We start from the raw sequence: 12,556 nt of genomic DNA on the forward strand, positions 1-12,556 counted from the left end.
GCCGGGTCCCTCGTCCGAGAGTAGTAAAGAGGTAGTTGATGGTTCAGGCTGGACGCCATGAGGTCAATCTGTGGTCTAGCCCACCGGTGGACCAGCTGACGAAACACCTGGGGATTGAGTGTCCACTCTCCCAGGTGCATGATCTAGCGGCTGAAATAATCGGCATCCCAACTGTCCACCCCAGGAATGAAGATTGCCGACAAGGCCAGAGAGTTTTCCTCTGCCCAGTGGAGGATGTTGGTGACCTCTCTCATCGCTGCCCGGTTGCGAGTGCCACCCTGACGGTTGATGTATGCCACCATCGCGGCGTTGTCGGACTGAGCTCTGACTGCCCGACCGCGAAGCAGGTGCTGTGCCTGAAGGAGGGAGTTGTACACCGCCCGTAATTCGAGTATGTTTATCGGGAGAGCGGATTCGTGAGGAGACCAGCGCCCCTGAAACCAATGTTCCAGGGTCACAGCCACCCATCCTCGCAGGCTTGCGTCTGTGGTGAAGAGAGTCCAATCCCAAACGCCGAACCACTTTCCTTCCAACAGATGAGTCGAATTGAGCCACCAGAGGAGAGAACCGTGCTTTCGGAGATAGTGTCACCCGCTGATAAAGAAATAGATGGGACCCTGACCACTGATGTAGGAGACACAGCTGAAAAAAGGGTCGAGAGTGTAACCGTCCGTTTTGAAGGGCTTCGAACGCTGCTACCATCTTCCCCAGAAGGCGAATACACAGATACCCGATGGTGACGAAGGACCAACCTCACCAACATCTGAAGAAAGAGGAAGAAAAACACCCTGACGGACCGTGTCGAGAATCATCCCCAAGAACAGTAACCATTGCGAGGGGCATAATTGAGGGAAGTTCAGGATCCACCCGTGCCGAATCAGAAGGTCCTGTGTTATCCGGATATTCTGAAGCAACAGGTCTGCAGAGTACGCCTTCAGTAGCAGATCGTCTAGATAGGGGACAATCGTAACTCCCTGCTTTCGAAGTAGGGCCATCATGACTGCCATGACCTTTGTGAACACTCTGGGAGCAGAAGAGAGACCGAACAGAAGGGCCTGGAATTGGAAATGAGCGTCCTGTATCGCGAACCGAAGAAAAGCCTGATGAGGCCAAATAGGAACATATAAGTATGCATCTTTGATGTCCAAGAACACCATAAACTCATTTTGCTCCAAACCGGCAATAACCGACTGAAGAGACTCCATCTTGAATGTGAAGGTCCTCAAAAATGGATTGAGATCCTTTAAGTTCAGAATTGGCCTGGCCAAGCCTTCCGGCTTCGGTACAAGAAACAGGCTTGAGTAATAGCCCTGTTGCAGATGATGTGAGGGAACAGGGATCAGCACCCTTGCGGAAAGAAGTTTCTGAACCGCCCTCTGCAAGACGACCCTCCTGTCGTCGCAAAGTGGCAAACCCGTAGTGAAGAAACGCTGAGGCAGTTGGCTTTGAAAATCAAGTTTGTAACCGCAAGTGATGAGATACCTGACCCAAGAATCTGGACAGGATTGTACCCAGACCTCCATGAAATCCCACAGACGCGCTCCCACCCTGGGATCCCCCAGGTGGGAGGGAAGCCCATCATGCGGTGGAAGACTTACCATCTGGCTAGGTTGAAGCAGTTGAATCTCTGCCTCTACCTCTAGGGCCATGGGTGACAGAAGCTCCTCCCCTGGCCTGGCCTCGAAACCTGGAAGGGGCACGAAAGGACCCGTATAGGTCCGTCGAGAAGCTGGAGCATCAGTGGGAAGATAAGTCGACTTACCCTCAGTGGTTTGAGAAATCCAGGCATCAAGATCCTTCCCGAACAGGTCCTCTCCCATAAAGGGCAACGCCTCTGCTGCCCTCTTGGATTCAGTATCCGCCTGCCACTGCCGTAGCCAGAGAAATCTGCGGGCCGAGATAGCCAAAGCGGAAATTCTGGCACAGAGGATACAGACGTCCTTGGAAGCCTCACAAAGATATAGGGCTGATTCGCGAATATGTTCCGCCAAAGGTATCAGCTGATCCGGAGGCAAATAGTCACGTAAACCGGAGGACAATTGTCCCGCCCAGACTTCCATAGCCTTGTTGACCCAACAACCTACCTGCGCCGGGCGATGTAAAACCCCCGCCGCCAAGTAAATAATCTTCAAGGTGGTCTCCAACTTTCTATCTGACTGTTCCTTCAGCGAGGTCGCTCCAGGAACCGGTAGAACAGTCTTCTTAGACAGACGAGACACCGAAGGATCCACAATCGGAGGGGTCTCATAACGCGTCCTGCTATCTTGCGGGAAAAGGATAAGAAGACAAAAAATTTCTTTGATACCTGAAATTTTGCATCCGGATGTTTCCAGGCTGCAGTCATGAGGGCATCCAGTTCCTCCGAAACTGGAAAGGTCGTTGCCAGTTTTTGGTTGGTGCCGAACAGTGAAGAACGTAAAGTATCCTGTTCTGTCTCTTCTACCTGTAACACCGAGCGCGAATGGCTGTAATAAGCGCCTCAATACCCTGAGCCACTGGTTCAGAGTCCTCATAAACCTGATCGTCTTCAGTATCCTGTACATCTACCGCCTCCTCCAATAGAGGCATATCATTGTCAGTTGTGTAATTCTGAGGCTAGCAACCTTTTTTTGAGACCTGGGAAGGGTAAGTTAAGGACTGGGTTTGGGAAGCGATCATTCCTTTACAGAGCCCCTCAACTGATTTTGCCAGGGGCTGAGCCAATGATGATTCAGGCTCAGGAATCGGAACAAGCTGTTGGAACCTGGAAGCTTCTCTATCTTGACGAGAAGCCTCCAGTTCCTTGGTCAACAGTGACATGACCTCTGTAAGTTGTGTAGTCCAAACAGGAGTGCTCTGCAGCTGTGGCGAGGGCTGAGCCGATGGCTCAGACCCACAATCCTCACATAACAGGGAATTCTCTGACTGTCCCTGAGTGAATTTTGCAGAACATCTGACATGTGAAAACCTTCTGTGCTGCTTTGGAACCTTTTCCAGCTATGCCAGCACTTGACTGACACACACACACACACACACACACACACACACTCTGTTAGCAACAGTTAGAAAAAAACAGACAGAAGGGGGGTAGTAAAAAAAAAAAAAAAAAGCCACACACACCCTGTAAGCCCTGCTCTCTATTGTGCATGACAGGCACGTTCTCACTGTAAATTACAGGTGCCACACACGTTCCCCAAACTGTCCACCAAAACACCACACTGAAACTGCTCACAATGCCTGGGATGATGTTGCTCAACCTCCGTGCAGCACTGGAAAACGGCCGCCAGCGCGCGCTGAGACACCGGGGCTTCTGGGATCTGAGAGCCCAAGCCGGGAGTAAGCACCCCCCCATCCCCGTTATGGTGCCCAATTTAAAACTTAGCGGTGCTAGCGGTACCTTAGTGGAGGGAGCCCTGAATCCCCCGCCGGTAATGTTAGCCACGGCCGGGGGTAATACTTACCGCTGCCGATCAAGTGTGCTGATGGAGCGGCCCCGACACGCGCCGCAAGCAGCGGTGTCCAACCAGTCTCCAGAGCGGTGTCTCTTCAGCCGGGGATCCAGCCCAAGCCGCACGCATCTGCGATGGTACCCCGTCGGCAGCTCCCACAATGCAGACTGGCAGAGGCAGAGCTGCCAGTCTGCGTAAGTAATAAATAAATAAAAAATAATCTTCAGGAGAAAGCTCAAGAGTGACCAGCTCCCTTGGGCACAAATTAAAGACTGGCTTGGAGGGGGGCCATAGTAGGGGAGGAGCTAGCCACATTGTTGAAATTTAAAGTGCCGGCTCCCAGTTAGTGCCTACTATAACCCCACTGTAACTGCTCTCCAGTGTCCCCTAATGGTTGAAGGAGAAATTACAATTTAATGCAATCAAAACCTTTAGCACTCATACTGGGAATTCACTTCAAATGCAAGGCAGCAACACTGATATTCCTCCACACACTAGACCAGGGGTTCTCAAACTCGGTCCTCAGGACCCCACACAGTGCATGTTTTGCAGGTAACCCAGCAGGTGCGCAGGTGTATTAATTACTCACTGACACATTTTAAAAAGGTCCACAGGTGGAGCTAATTATTTCACTTTTGATTCTGTGAGGAGACCTGCAAAACATGCACTGTGTGGGGTCCTGAGGAGGAGAGGTTGAGAACCTGTGCACTAGACGAATCAATCCAATTAGATGTGAGTTTGCAAAAGTTTTTTTTTTTCTCATGAAGCCGACATCGCACGAATGTGCGCACTCGAGAAATGCGAGGGCCAATTAGAAACACCAATTTGCAGCGATGGTGTGCGATTTTTCTACAAAATGTGACTAGGAACAAGTGCAAGAAGAAGTGAGAAAACCATCATGGACACCAAAAAAGTGACAACTGCGATAGCAAGACCATATAGAAGGCTGTTACTGGTAATAAAGGAAAGTAATGGAGGTTTCTAAACTGTGTCAAATTACAGATTTTTGTACTTTTAATAAATGGTTAAAAAAAAAAAAATATAGCAAGCGTTTTTTTCATCATATTAAAATCTTTCCAGTAAATGGGGTACAGAAAATGTCTGTACAGTAATTTGTCAGTGTTTTTACAAGTATGTAAAAGTGTTGGAACACTTAACTCTTATCTGCTTGTTCAAAAAGCCCTCTCTTATCAATATACCACCTCTTTGTACCTGTCCCTCATCATTGAACCTATTGATGAGCATTTTAGAGAAATTCACCTGAAAACTGACATGTCTTTATTGGTCAAATGATGCTCTTTAAACCCCTCCAAGTACAGGATTATTCATTAGGACATATGCGTTTCTATAATGGGTGCAGTGTGTGCGGTGCAGACGGGCCCCAGGGTCCAGGGGGTCCCACACCGCATCCACTGAATACACTTACCCCTCTGGAGTCGCGCGATGGAGGCCCGGCTGTGCGGGCACAAATCACTCCAAAAAATTGCCACCGCGGCCATTTCCGAGTGATTTGCGCATGCGCACTGGAGGTGTCCCCCGGAACAAGGTGCAGGCGCCATGTTCCCGAAGACATGCGCATGCACAGTAGAATCTGGCATTATGCCAGAGTTTACTGCTACCGGAGAGGAGGGGGCACGTGATGAAGGCTGCACGAGAGTCCCCTGCTCTCTTAAAATGCCCCAGCATTAGGAGGGATGTACCGGAGATCTGTGCTGCGTACCAATTATTTTGCCGTAAAATAAAGATTTTTTTTCTACATTTTCACCTGCTGAGGGGAGTGCTTTCCTCTGAGAAAGCAATATATGAGCTTTAAATTAGATTGCAAATTAAATTTGCAGTACAGGTTCAACATGAGAATTGCTCACAGGACACGCACCTAATAAGATTGACCTCTAAGAGCAACAAAGTTAAAGTATTAATACAGAGCAATAGTAAATAAAAATGCAACTGCTTGTGTAGGATAGGTACAAGCTTATATTAGAATGGGTGAGAACAATATACCCATTACTGCTAAATATACAGACAATAGAAGTCACCAGAGTTCTTTATCCATCTATACAGGTCAGGAATAGGGAACTCAGAAGTCAGTGCATCCCCAACAGTTAAGCGTTCCATTACAGATTACATTTTTAAAACAATGAATGCAGTATGACTGCTCATCTATAAGCAAAATGATAGATTTTGCTCAGATAGGTAAGTACTTGACATACACACAAGACTGTTAGATATAACAGAGGCAAAACTCATGTTCATCTAACCCACAAAGGGAGACCATTTACCGACTGAAGTATGCTCACAAATAGTTGTACTTGGAAAAAATAAGATTTTACTCACCGGTAAATCTATTTCTCGTAGTCCGTAGTGGATGCTGGGAACTCCGTAAGGACCATGGGGAATAGACGGGCTCCGCAGGAGACTGGGCACTCTAAGAAAGAATTAGATCTACTGGTGTGCACTGGCTCCTCCCTCTATGCCCCTCCTCCAGACCTCAGTTAGGGAAACTGTGCCCGGAAGAGCTGACACAATAAGGAAAGGATTTGGAATCCCGGGTAAGACTCATACCAGCCACACCAATCACACCGTACAACTCGTGATACTATACCCAGTTAACAGTATGAATAACAACTGAGCCTCACGAACAGATGGCTCATAACAATAACCCTGTAGTTAGGCAATAACTATATACAAGTACTGCAGACAATCCGTACTTGGGATGGGCGCCCGGCATCCACTACGGACTACGAGAAATAAGAATTTACTCACCGGTAATTCTATTTTCTCTGACGTCCTAGTGGATGCTGGGAACTCCGTAAGGACCATGGGGATTATACCAAAGCTCCCAAACGGGCGGGAGAGTGCGGATGACTCTGCAGCACCGAATGAGCAAACTCAAGGTCCTCCTCAGCCAGGGTATCAAACTTGTAGAATTTTGCAAACGTGTTTGATCCCGACCAGGTAGCAGCTCGGCAAAGTTGTAAAGCCGAGACCCCTCGGGCAGCCGCCCAAGAAGAGCCCACCTTCCTCGTGGAATGGGCTTTGACTGATTTAGGATGCGGCAGTCCAGCCGCAGAATGTGCAAGTTGAATCGTGGAGCAGATCCAGCGAGCAATAGTCTGCTTAGAAGCAGGAGCACCCAGCTTGTTGGGTGCATGCAGGATAAACAGCGAGTCAGTTTTTCTGACTCTAGCCGTCCTGGAGACATAGATTTTCAGGGCCCGGACTACGTCCAGCAACTTGGAAGCCTCCAAGCCCCGAGTAGCCGCAGGCACCACTATAGGTTGGTTCAAATGAAACGCTGATACCACCTTAGGGAGGAATTGGGGACGCGTCCTCAATTCTGCTCTGTCCATATGGAAGATCAGATAGGGGCTTTTACAGGACAAAGCCGCCAATTCTGACACCCGCCTAGCCGAAGCCAAGGCCAAAAGCATGACCACTTTCCACGTGAGATATTTTAAATCCACGGTTTGAAGTGGCTCAAACCAATGTGATTTTAGGAAATCCAACACAACGTTGAGATCCCAAGGTGCCACTGGGGGCACAAAAGGGGGCTGAATATGCAGCACTCCCTTAACAAACGTCTGAACTTCAGGCAGTGAAGCAAGTTCTTTTTGAAAGAAAATAGACAGGGCTGAAATCTGGTACTTGGGTTAATGTCAGAAATGTGCAACACATTTTTCATTGCCGTAATCATGCAAGGGATAGCCCTAGTGGAATGTACATTAGTCTCGTCGTCGTCGACACTGGAGTCAGACTCCGTGTCGACATCTGTGTCTGCCATCTGAGGTAGCGGGCGTTTTTGAGCCCCTGATGGCCTTTGAGACGCCTGGGCAGGCACGGGCTGAGAAGCCAGCTGTCCCACGGCTGTTACGTCATCCAGCCTTTTATGTAAGGAGTTGACACTGTCGGTTAATACCTTCCACATATCCATCCACTCTGGTGTCGACCCCGCAGGGGGTGACATCACATTTATCGGCACCTGCTCCGCCTCCACATAAGCCTCCTCATCAAACATGTCGACACAGCCGTACCGACACACCGCACACACACAGGGAATGCTCTGACTGAGGACAGGACCCCACAAAGTCCTTTGGGGAGACAGAGAGAGAGTATCCCAGCACACACCACAGCGCTATATAAACAGGGATTTACACTACACAAAGTGATTTTCCCTATAGCAGCTATAATACACAGTATTGAGCCTAAATTTAGTGCCCCCCTCTCTTTTTTACCCTATTGAGCCTGGAAACTGCAGGGGAGAGCCTGGGGAGCGTCCTTCCAGCGGAGCTGTGAAGAGAAAATGGCGCCAGTGTGCTGAGGGAGATAGCCCCGCCCCTTTTTTGGCTGGCTTCTCCCGCTCTTTATATCAATATTAAGGCAGGGGATTTTTACAGATATATGGTTTATGAGACTATATTATGTGTTTTTTTGCCTTTTTAAGGTAATCTAATTGCAGCCCAGGGCGCCCCCCCCCCCCCAGCGCCCTGCACCCAGTGGTGACCGGAGTATGTGGTGTGCATGGGGAGCAATGGCGCACAGCTGCAGTGCTGTGCGCTACCTTAATGAAGACCGGAGTCTTCAGCCGCCGATTTTCTCCTCGGAACCTTCCGTCTTCTGGCTCTGCAAGGGGGACGGCGGCGCGGCTCCAGGACCGGACGACCGAGGCTGGGCCTGTGTTCGATCCCTCTGGAGCTAATGGTGTCCAGTAGCCTAGAAGCCCAAGCTAGCTGCAAGCAGGTAGGTTCGCTTCTCTCCCCTAAGTCCCTCGTAGCAGTGAGTCTGTTGCCAGCAGATCTCACTGAAAATAAAAAAAACCTAATACCGTATTTGCCGGCGTATAAGACGACTTTTTCCCCCTGAAAAACATGCCTCCAAGCGGGGGGTCGTCTTATACGCCGGGCGGGAAGTCGTCTTATACACCCGGTGCGGGAAGTCGCGAAACAGGGGCGTGGCCTAGCATAAGGGGCATGGCCTCACGGGCGGACCCCCGTTTTCAGCAATCCAGGGGGTTAAGAAGATGATGTTGGCTGCCCCCCCCACTTCCCCCGTGAAGTCCCTCTATCTCACCTGTGTGAGTGTACGGTGAGTGTACGGCGCTGCCGGCGGGTGAAGCTGTTTGAAGTCCGGCTCCTACACAGGGACAGGAGCCAGGTGCTGCACGTATTGTTACAGTGCAGCACCCGGCTCATGTCACTGAGCAGGAGCCGACATTCAGCAGTGACAGGCGGTTAGGCAGGGAGGACAGCGGACAGCGGCAGCACTGACATGTCTCTTACAGTATAAGAGATTTGGAGTATCAAGGTATGCATAAGAAGGGGGGGGGACAGCGGCTTAGGCAGGGGGGACAGCGGCAGCACTGCAGGGAAGCTGCAGGTGAGGGGGGCTTACAACTTTATGTGGTGGGTTAATACTGGTACTACAGGTATCCATAATATGGATTCAAGGGCGGACCAGACAGCTGCTAGTGACAGGGAGACGGCAGGGGTAGTCTTATATGGCGAGTACATAACAAACTCTATGTTTTGAGTGGAAATGTTGGGGGGTCGTCTTATACGCCCAGTCGTCTTATACGCCGGCAAATACGGTAAATACTTTCTTTACTAAGAGCTCAGGAGAGCCCCTAGTGTGCAACCAGCTCGAGCCGGGCACAGATTCTAACTGAGGTCTGGAGGAGGGGCATAGAGGGAGGAGCCAGTGCACACCAGTAGATCTAATTCTATCTTAGAGTGCCCAGTCTCCTGCGGAGCCCGTCTATTCCCCATGGTCCTTACAGAGTTCCCAGCATCCACTAGGACATCAGATAAATGTATTATTGTATTTATGCACAAACAATGTTGTTGAATTAACCCAGGGCGTGAACAGAACGAGCAGCAGCAGACTGAGGAGATTTTGGTTGAAATGAAAACAGTATAACCTGTTGGGCACCAGAGTGGAATGTCACCGTCCTTCACCAAGGTCAGCAAGGAGGAGGTCAGAAAGGAAAAGTAGCCAGCATTCTGCTTAAAGTATCTGTTCTCAGGATCTGGCCACTGTAGTCAAACCAGTTTTAATGATGGAAGAGGGTATATTCTTGAAGATCAAAGAATCTTCATCAGCCCAATGTTCCCTTACATGCCAGATAACTCCTGCATAGTCTTCTCAAACAGTGCAAAAAGTAGATTTCCAGCTACCATTGTAAGGCAATCATGTGCAACAACCCTGGTCTATTATATCAATTATGGCTATATACAATCACATCCCTGACAAAGTGTATATTTACAGACTTTCAATACTATACTGGAAGCTGACAAACTATTACTTTGACTGATCTCTTTAACAGAAGTTGAGGTTTTAGAATTAACAAATGTAAGTGGTTTTCTAAATTGTGGCAATTGCATACCTCCCAACATGACCCTCTCCAGGAGTGACAGAATGCTCTGCTCCTGGACTTCCCTCTTAATCTATGCTTGCCATCACCTGTGCTGAAACACCTTTCTTATCCATTAACCTGTTCAACACAGGTGCCGGCAGTCATACATTAAGAGAGAAGTTCAGAAGCACAGCATTGTGTCCCTCCTGGAGAGGGTCATGTTGGGAGGTATGCAATTGTAGAATAAGGAACATGTATGTAATTTACTATTAACCTGTATTAGTTACAGCTGGGATACAACTTGCAGCAAAGTGGTGACTGGAGAGTAAATCTAGCATGAGGATGATGAACCCACTTACCTTTCAATCTCCACTTTCACCTAACTTAACGTTGAGACAATGGTGAACTCAGCTGGAGACTGACCTTTGCTGACAGTGATCACACATAGCGATGATATATAAATGCCATGAAGTACCAGAGAGATAACATTGTGTGCGATAAATAACCAACCAATCAGCTTCTTATTAAAGCAGTCTGTAAAAATGTAAGGTAGAAGCCGATTAGCTAGTGCTTTACCTCTCACAATTTTCTCTCCGAACATTGATATAGACATCCAAACTTTAGACATGATACTACAAACATTGGAAACATCTCTTACTACAAGTCAGCAATCTAAGAAGCATCACAGGGATCCGGTCTGAAGATTGACACTGTCTAGGTCGACAATGTTTAGGTCGACCACTATAGGTCGACAGTCACTACGTCGACAGGGTTGGAAGGTCGACATGGTTTCTAGGCCATGAGTTTTTCAATTTTTTTTAAACTTTTTCATACTTAACAATCCACATGGACTACGATTGGAACGGTAATCTGTGCCAAGCGAAGTGGTAGCGGAGCGAGGCACCATGCCCGAAGCTCGCTATGCGAGGCGACACGGTGCACTAAATCGGCTTCCCGGTCACTGTACACAGAAAACGACACCCAAAAAAAAACCTCATGTCAACCTTGTGACCTAGCACGTCAACCTAGAAACCCTGTCGACCTAGCGACTGTCGACCTATAGTGGTCGACCTAAACATTGTCAACCTAGACACTGTCGATCTAATGATCCACACCCGCATGCATCACATAAGGCATTTTCATACACCACTAGTGCCTTAGTACATGATGTGCTCACAGATCCATACCTCCCAACATGACCCTCTCCAGGAGGGACAGAATGCTCTGCTTCTGGACTTTCCTCTTAATTTATGATTGCCATCACCTGTGCTGAAACACCTTTCTTATCCAGTAACCTGGTCAACACAGGTGCTGGCAATCATACATTAAGAGAGAAGTCCAGAAGCAGAGCATTGTGTCCCTCCTGGAGAGGGTCATGTTGGGAGGTATGCAGATCCAATGCTTCCTTACATATACAGATCCGCCTCATTTACTGCATGCACAGGGCTGGCGTCTGGCAGAGGGTGACAGATACATAAAAGGACACCAGTGTGCCAGCTGGCAGGACCCATCACAGGTGCCACTCTTACTACCAGGACCGAGCACAATCACCCGCAGCCATCACTGAATAAAACGGGCTTTATACGCACATGCACTTACATAAAACATCAATGTCAACGTCGGCTAGTAGTGAGCACCTAGCCCTATCTGCACCATGCCAAGCACGGGATGCCACTTAGGGGTATGCAGCACACCGTGCCCTGCTGCGGCCCCGGAGCGAGTCAGAGCAGGTCACCGGCACCGCCACGTGACACGGAGGCGCCTCCCCGCCCGGCAGGGTAACACCCGAGCTACAGGCACATGAGCTACGTAATAGGCCGTCTGGCTCTAGGGCGAACCCGGCGCCCCTTCTGGTGCGTGGTACATACCTGTAACGTGCACAATCCTCACTCAGGGCCTGACCGAGCTGCTACCCGCACTCTGCAGCTGCTGCTGTTACTGCTGCTGCTGGGATAATAAAAGACGTTTACTACTTTCCTAGTCAGTACTGGAGGAGACAGAGAGCATATCCCCGCCCACTGCCATGCACGCCACGCCTACCGCCGCCTGCCCCACGCCTACCTTAAAGGGAACCAGATTCTAGGCTATGTGTGTCGCCCCGCCCTCACAACGTGATCTAATTGGATGAGAAAGCGGGGGACGGCTGGGATGCGCACGTGAAGGCAGAGTGAGCAATGCGAGGGGCGGGCCATGTTTATTTGTGGGCAGAGACTATGTGGCATATTATGAATACTAAATTGACAGTTCTCCACAAGGCCCAACAGAACGTAGAACGCAGGCCTGTGTACCAGCTCTTACACACAGCATGGGGCTTTTCGTGTGTCTCAGTGGTGAGCCTGCGCAGTTGTTTCCCCTCTTTTTGCCCAACACTGGATTAGCAACTTTTGTGTGTCCCTCTTTAAGGAAACTACAAGTCCCAGCATGCCAACGCATGCCAACCTTACCACGGCAGGCAATGATTGTCCTAGAGTTGAAGAACTACACTATGATTTTACATATACAGTGTGGGTGTAAAATACCTAAATCAGGGCTGTATTTAGGAAGAAGAGAAGCACCAGGTCTTCCCTAACACAATCTCCGCTTATGACAATTTCCTCAGCAAAGAACAATGAACACCAATGAAAAAATGTGATCCACGCTGAGAGGTGTCAGCTATATATTCAATCGGCGAAGCAATTATTATTATTATTTTGAGAAGAGCACTGTCCATTCGTCTCTGAATTGCTTTCCCCATACTAGTGTATATGGAAATCAGTATTTGCACTACTCATGGGCACCG

The 12,556-nt window shown here is 49.0% G+C and overlaps 1 protein-coding gene across 2 annotated transcripts in view; it reads right to left on the reverse strand.

Moving 5' to 3' along the window:
- Positions 1 to 11,806, reverse strand: part of SLC25A30 (solute carrier family 25 member 30) — a 101,286-nt gene extending 89,480 nt beyond the window's left edge. Inside the window, exon 1 of one of the 2 annotated variants that reach the window (XM_063952824.1) lies at positions 11,646 to 11,806. The gene's annotated coding sequence lies outside the window, so the exon portion shown is untranslated. Of the gene's footprint in view, positions 1 to 11,376; positions 11,453 to 11,645 lie in introns of those variants that run through there. The other variant, XM_063952825.1, reaches the window with a different exon arrangement.
- Positions 11,807 to 12,556: the final 750 nt, after the last annotated feature.

This window comes from Pseudophryne corroboree, chromosome 2 (genome assembly GCF_028390025.1).
Source record: "Pseudophryne corroboree isolate aPseCor3 chromosome 2, aPseCor3.hap2, whole genome shotgun sequence".
In the NCBI taxonomy this organism is placed as follows: Eukaryota; Metazoa; Chordata; class Amphibia; order Anura; family Myobatrachidae; genus Pseudophryne; species Pseudophryne corroboree.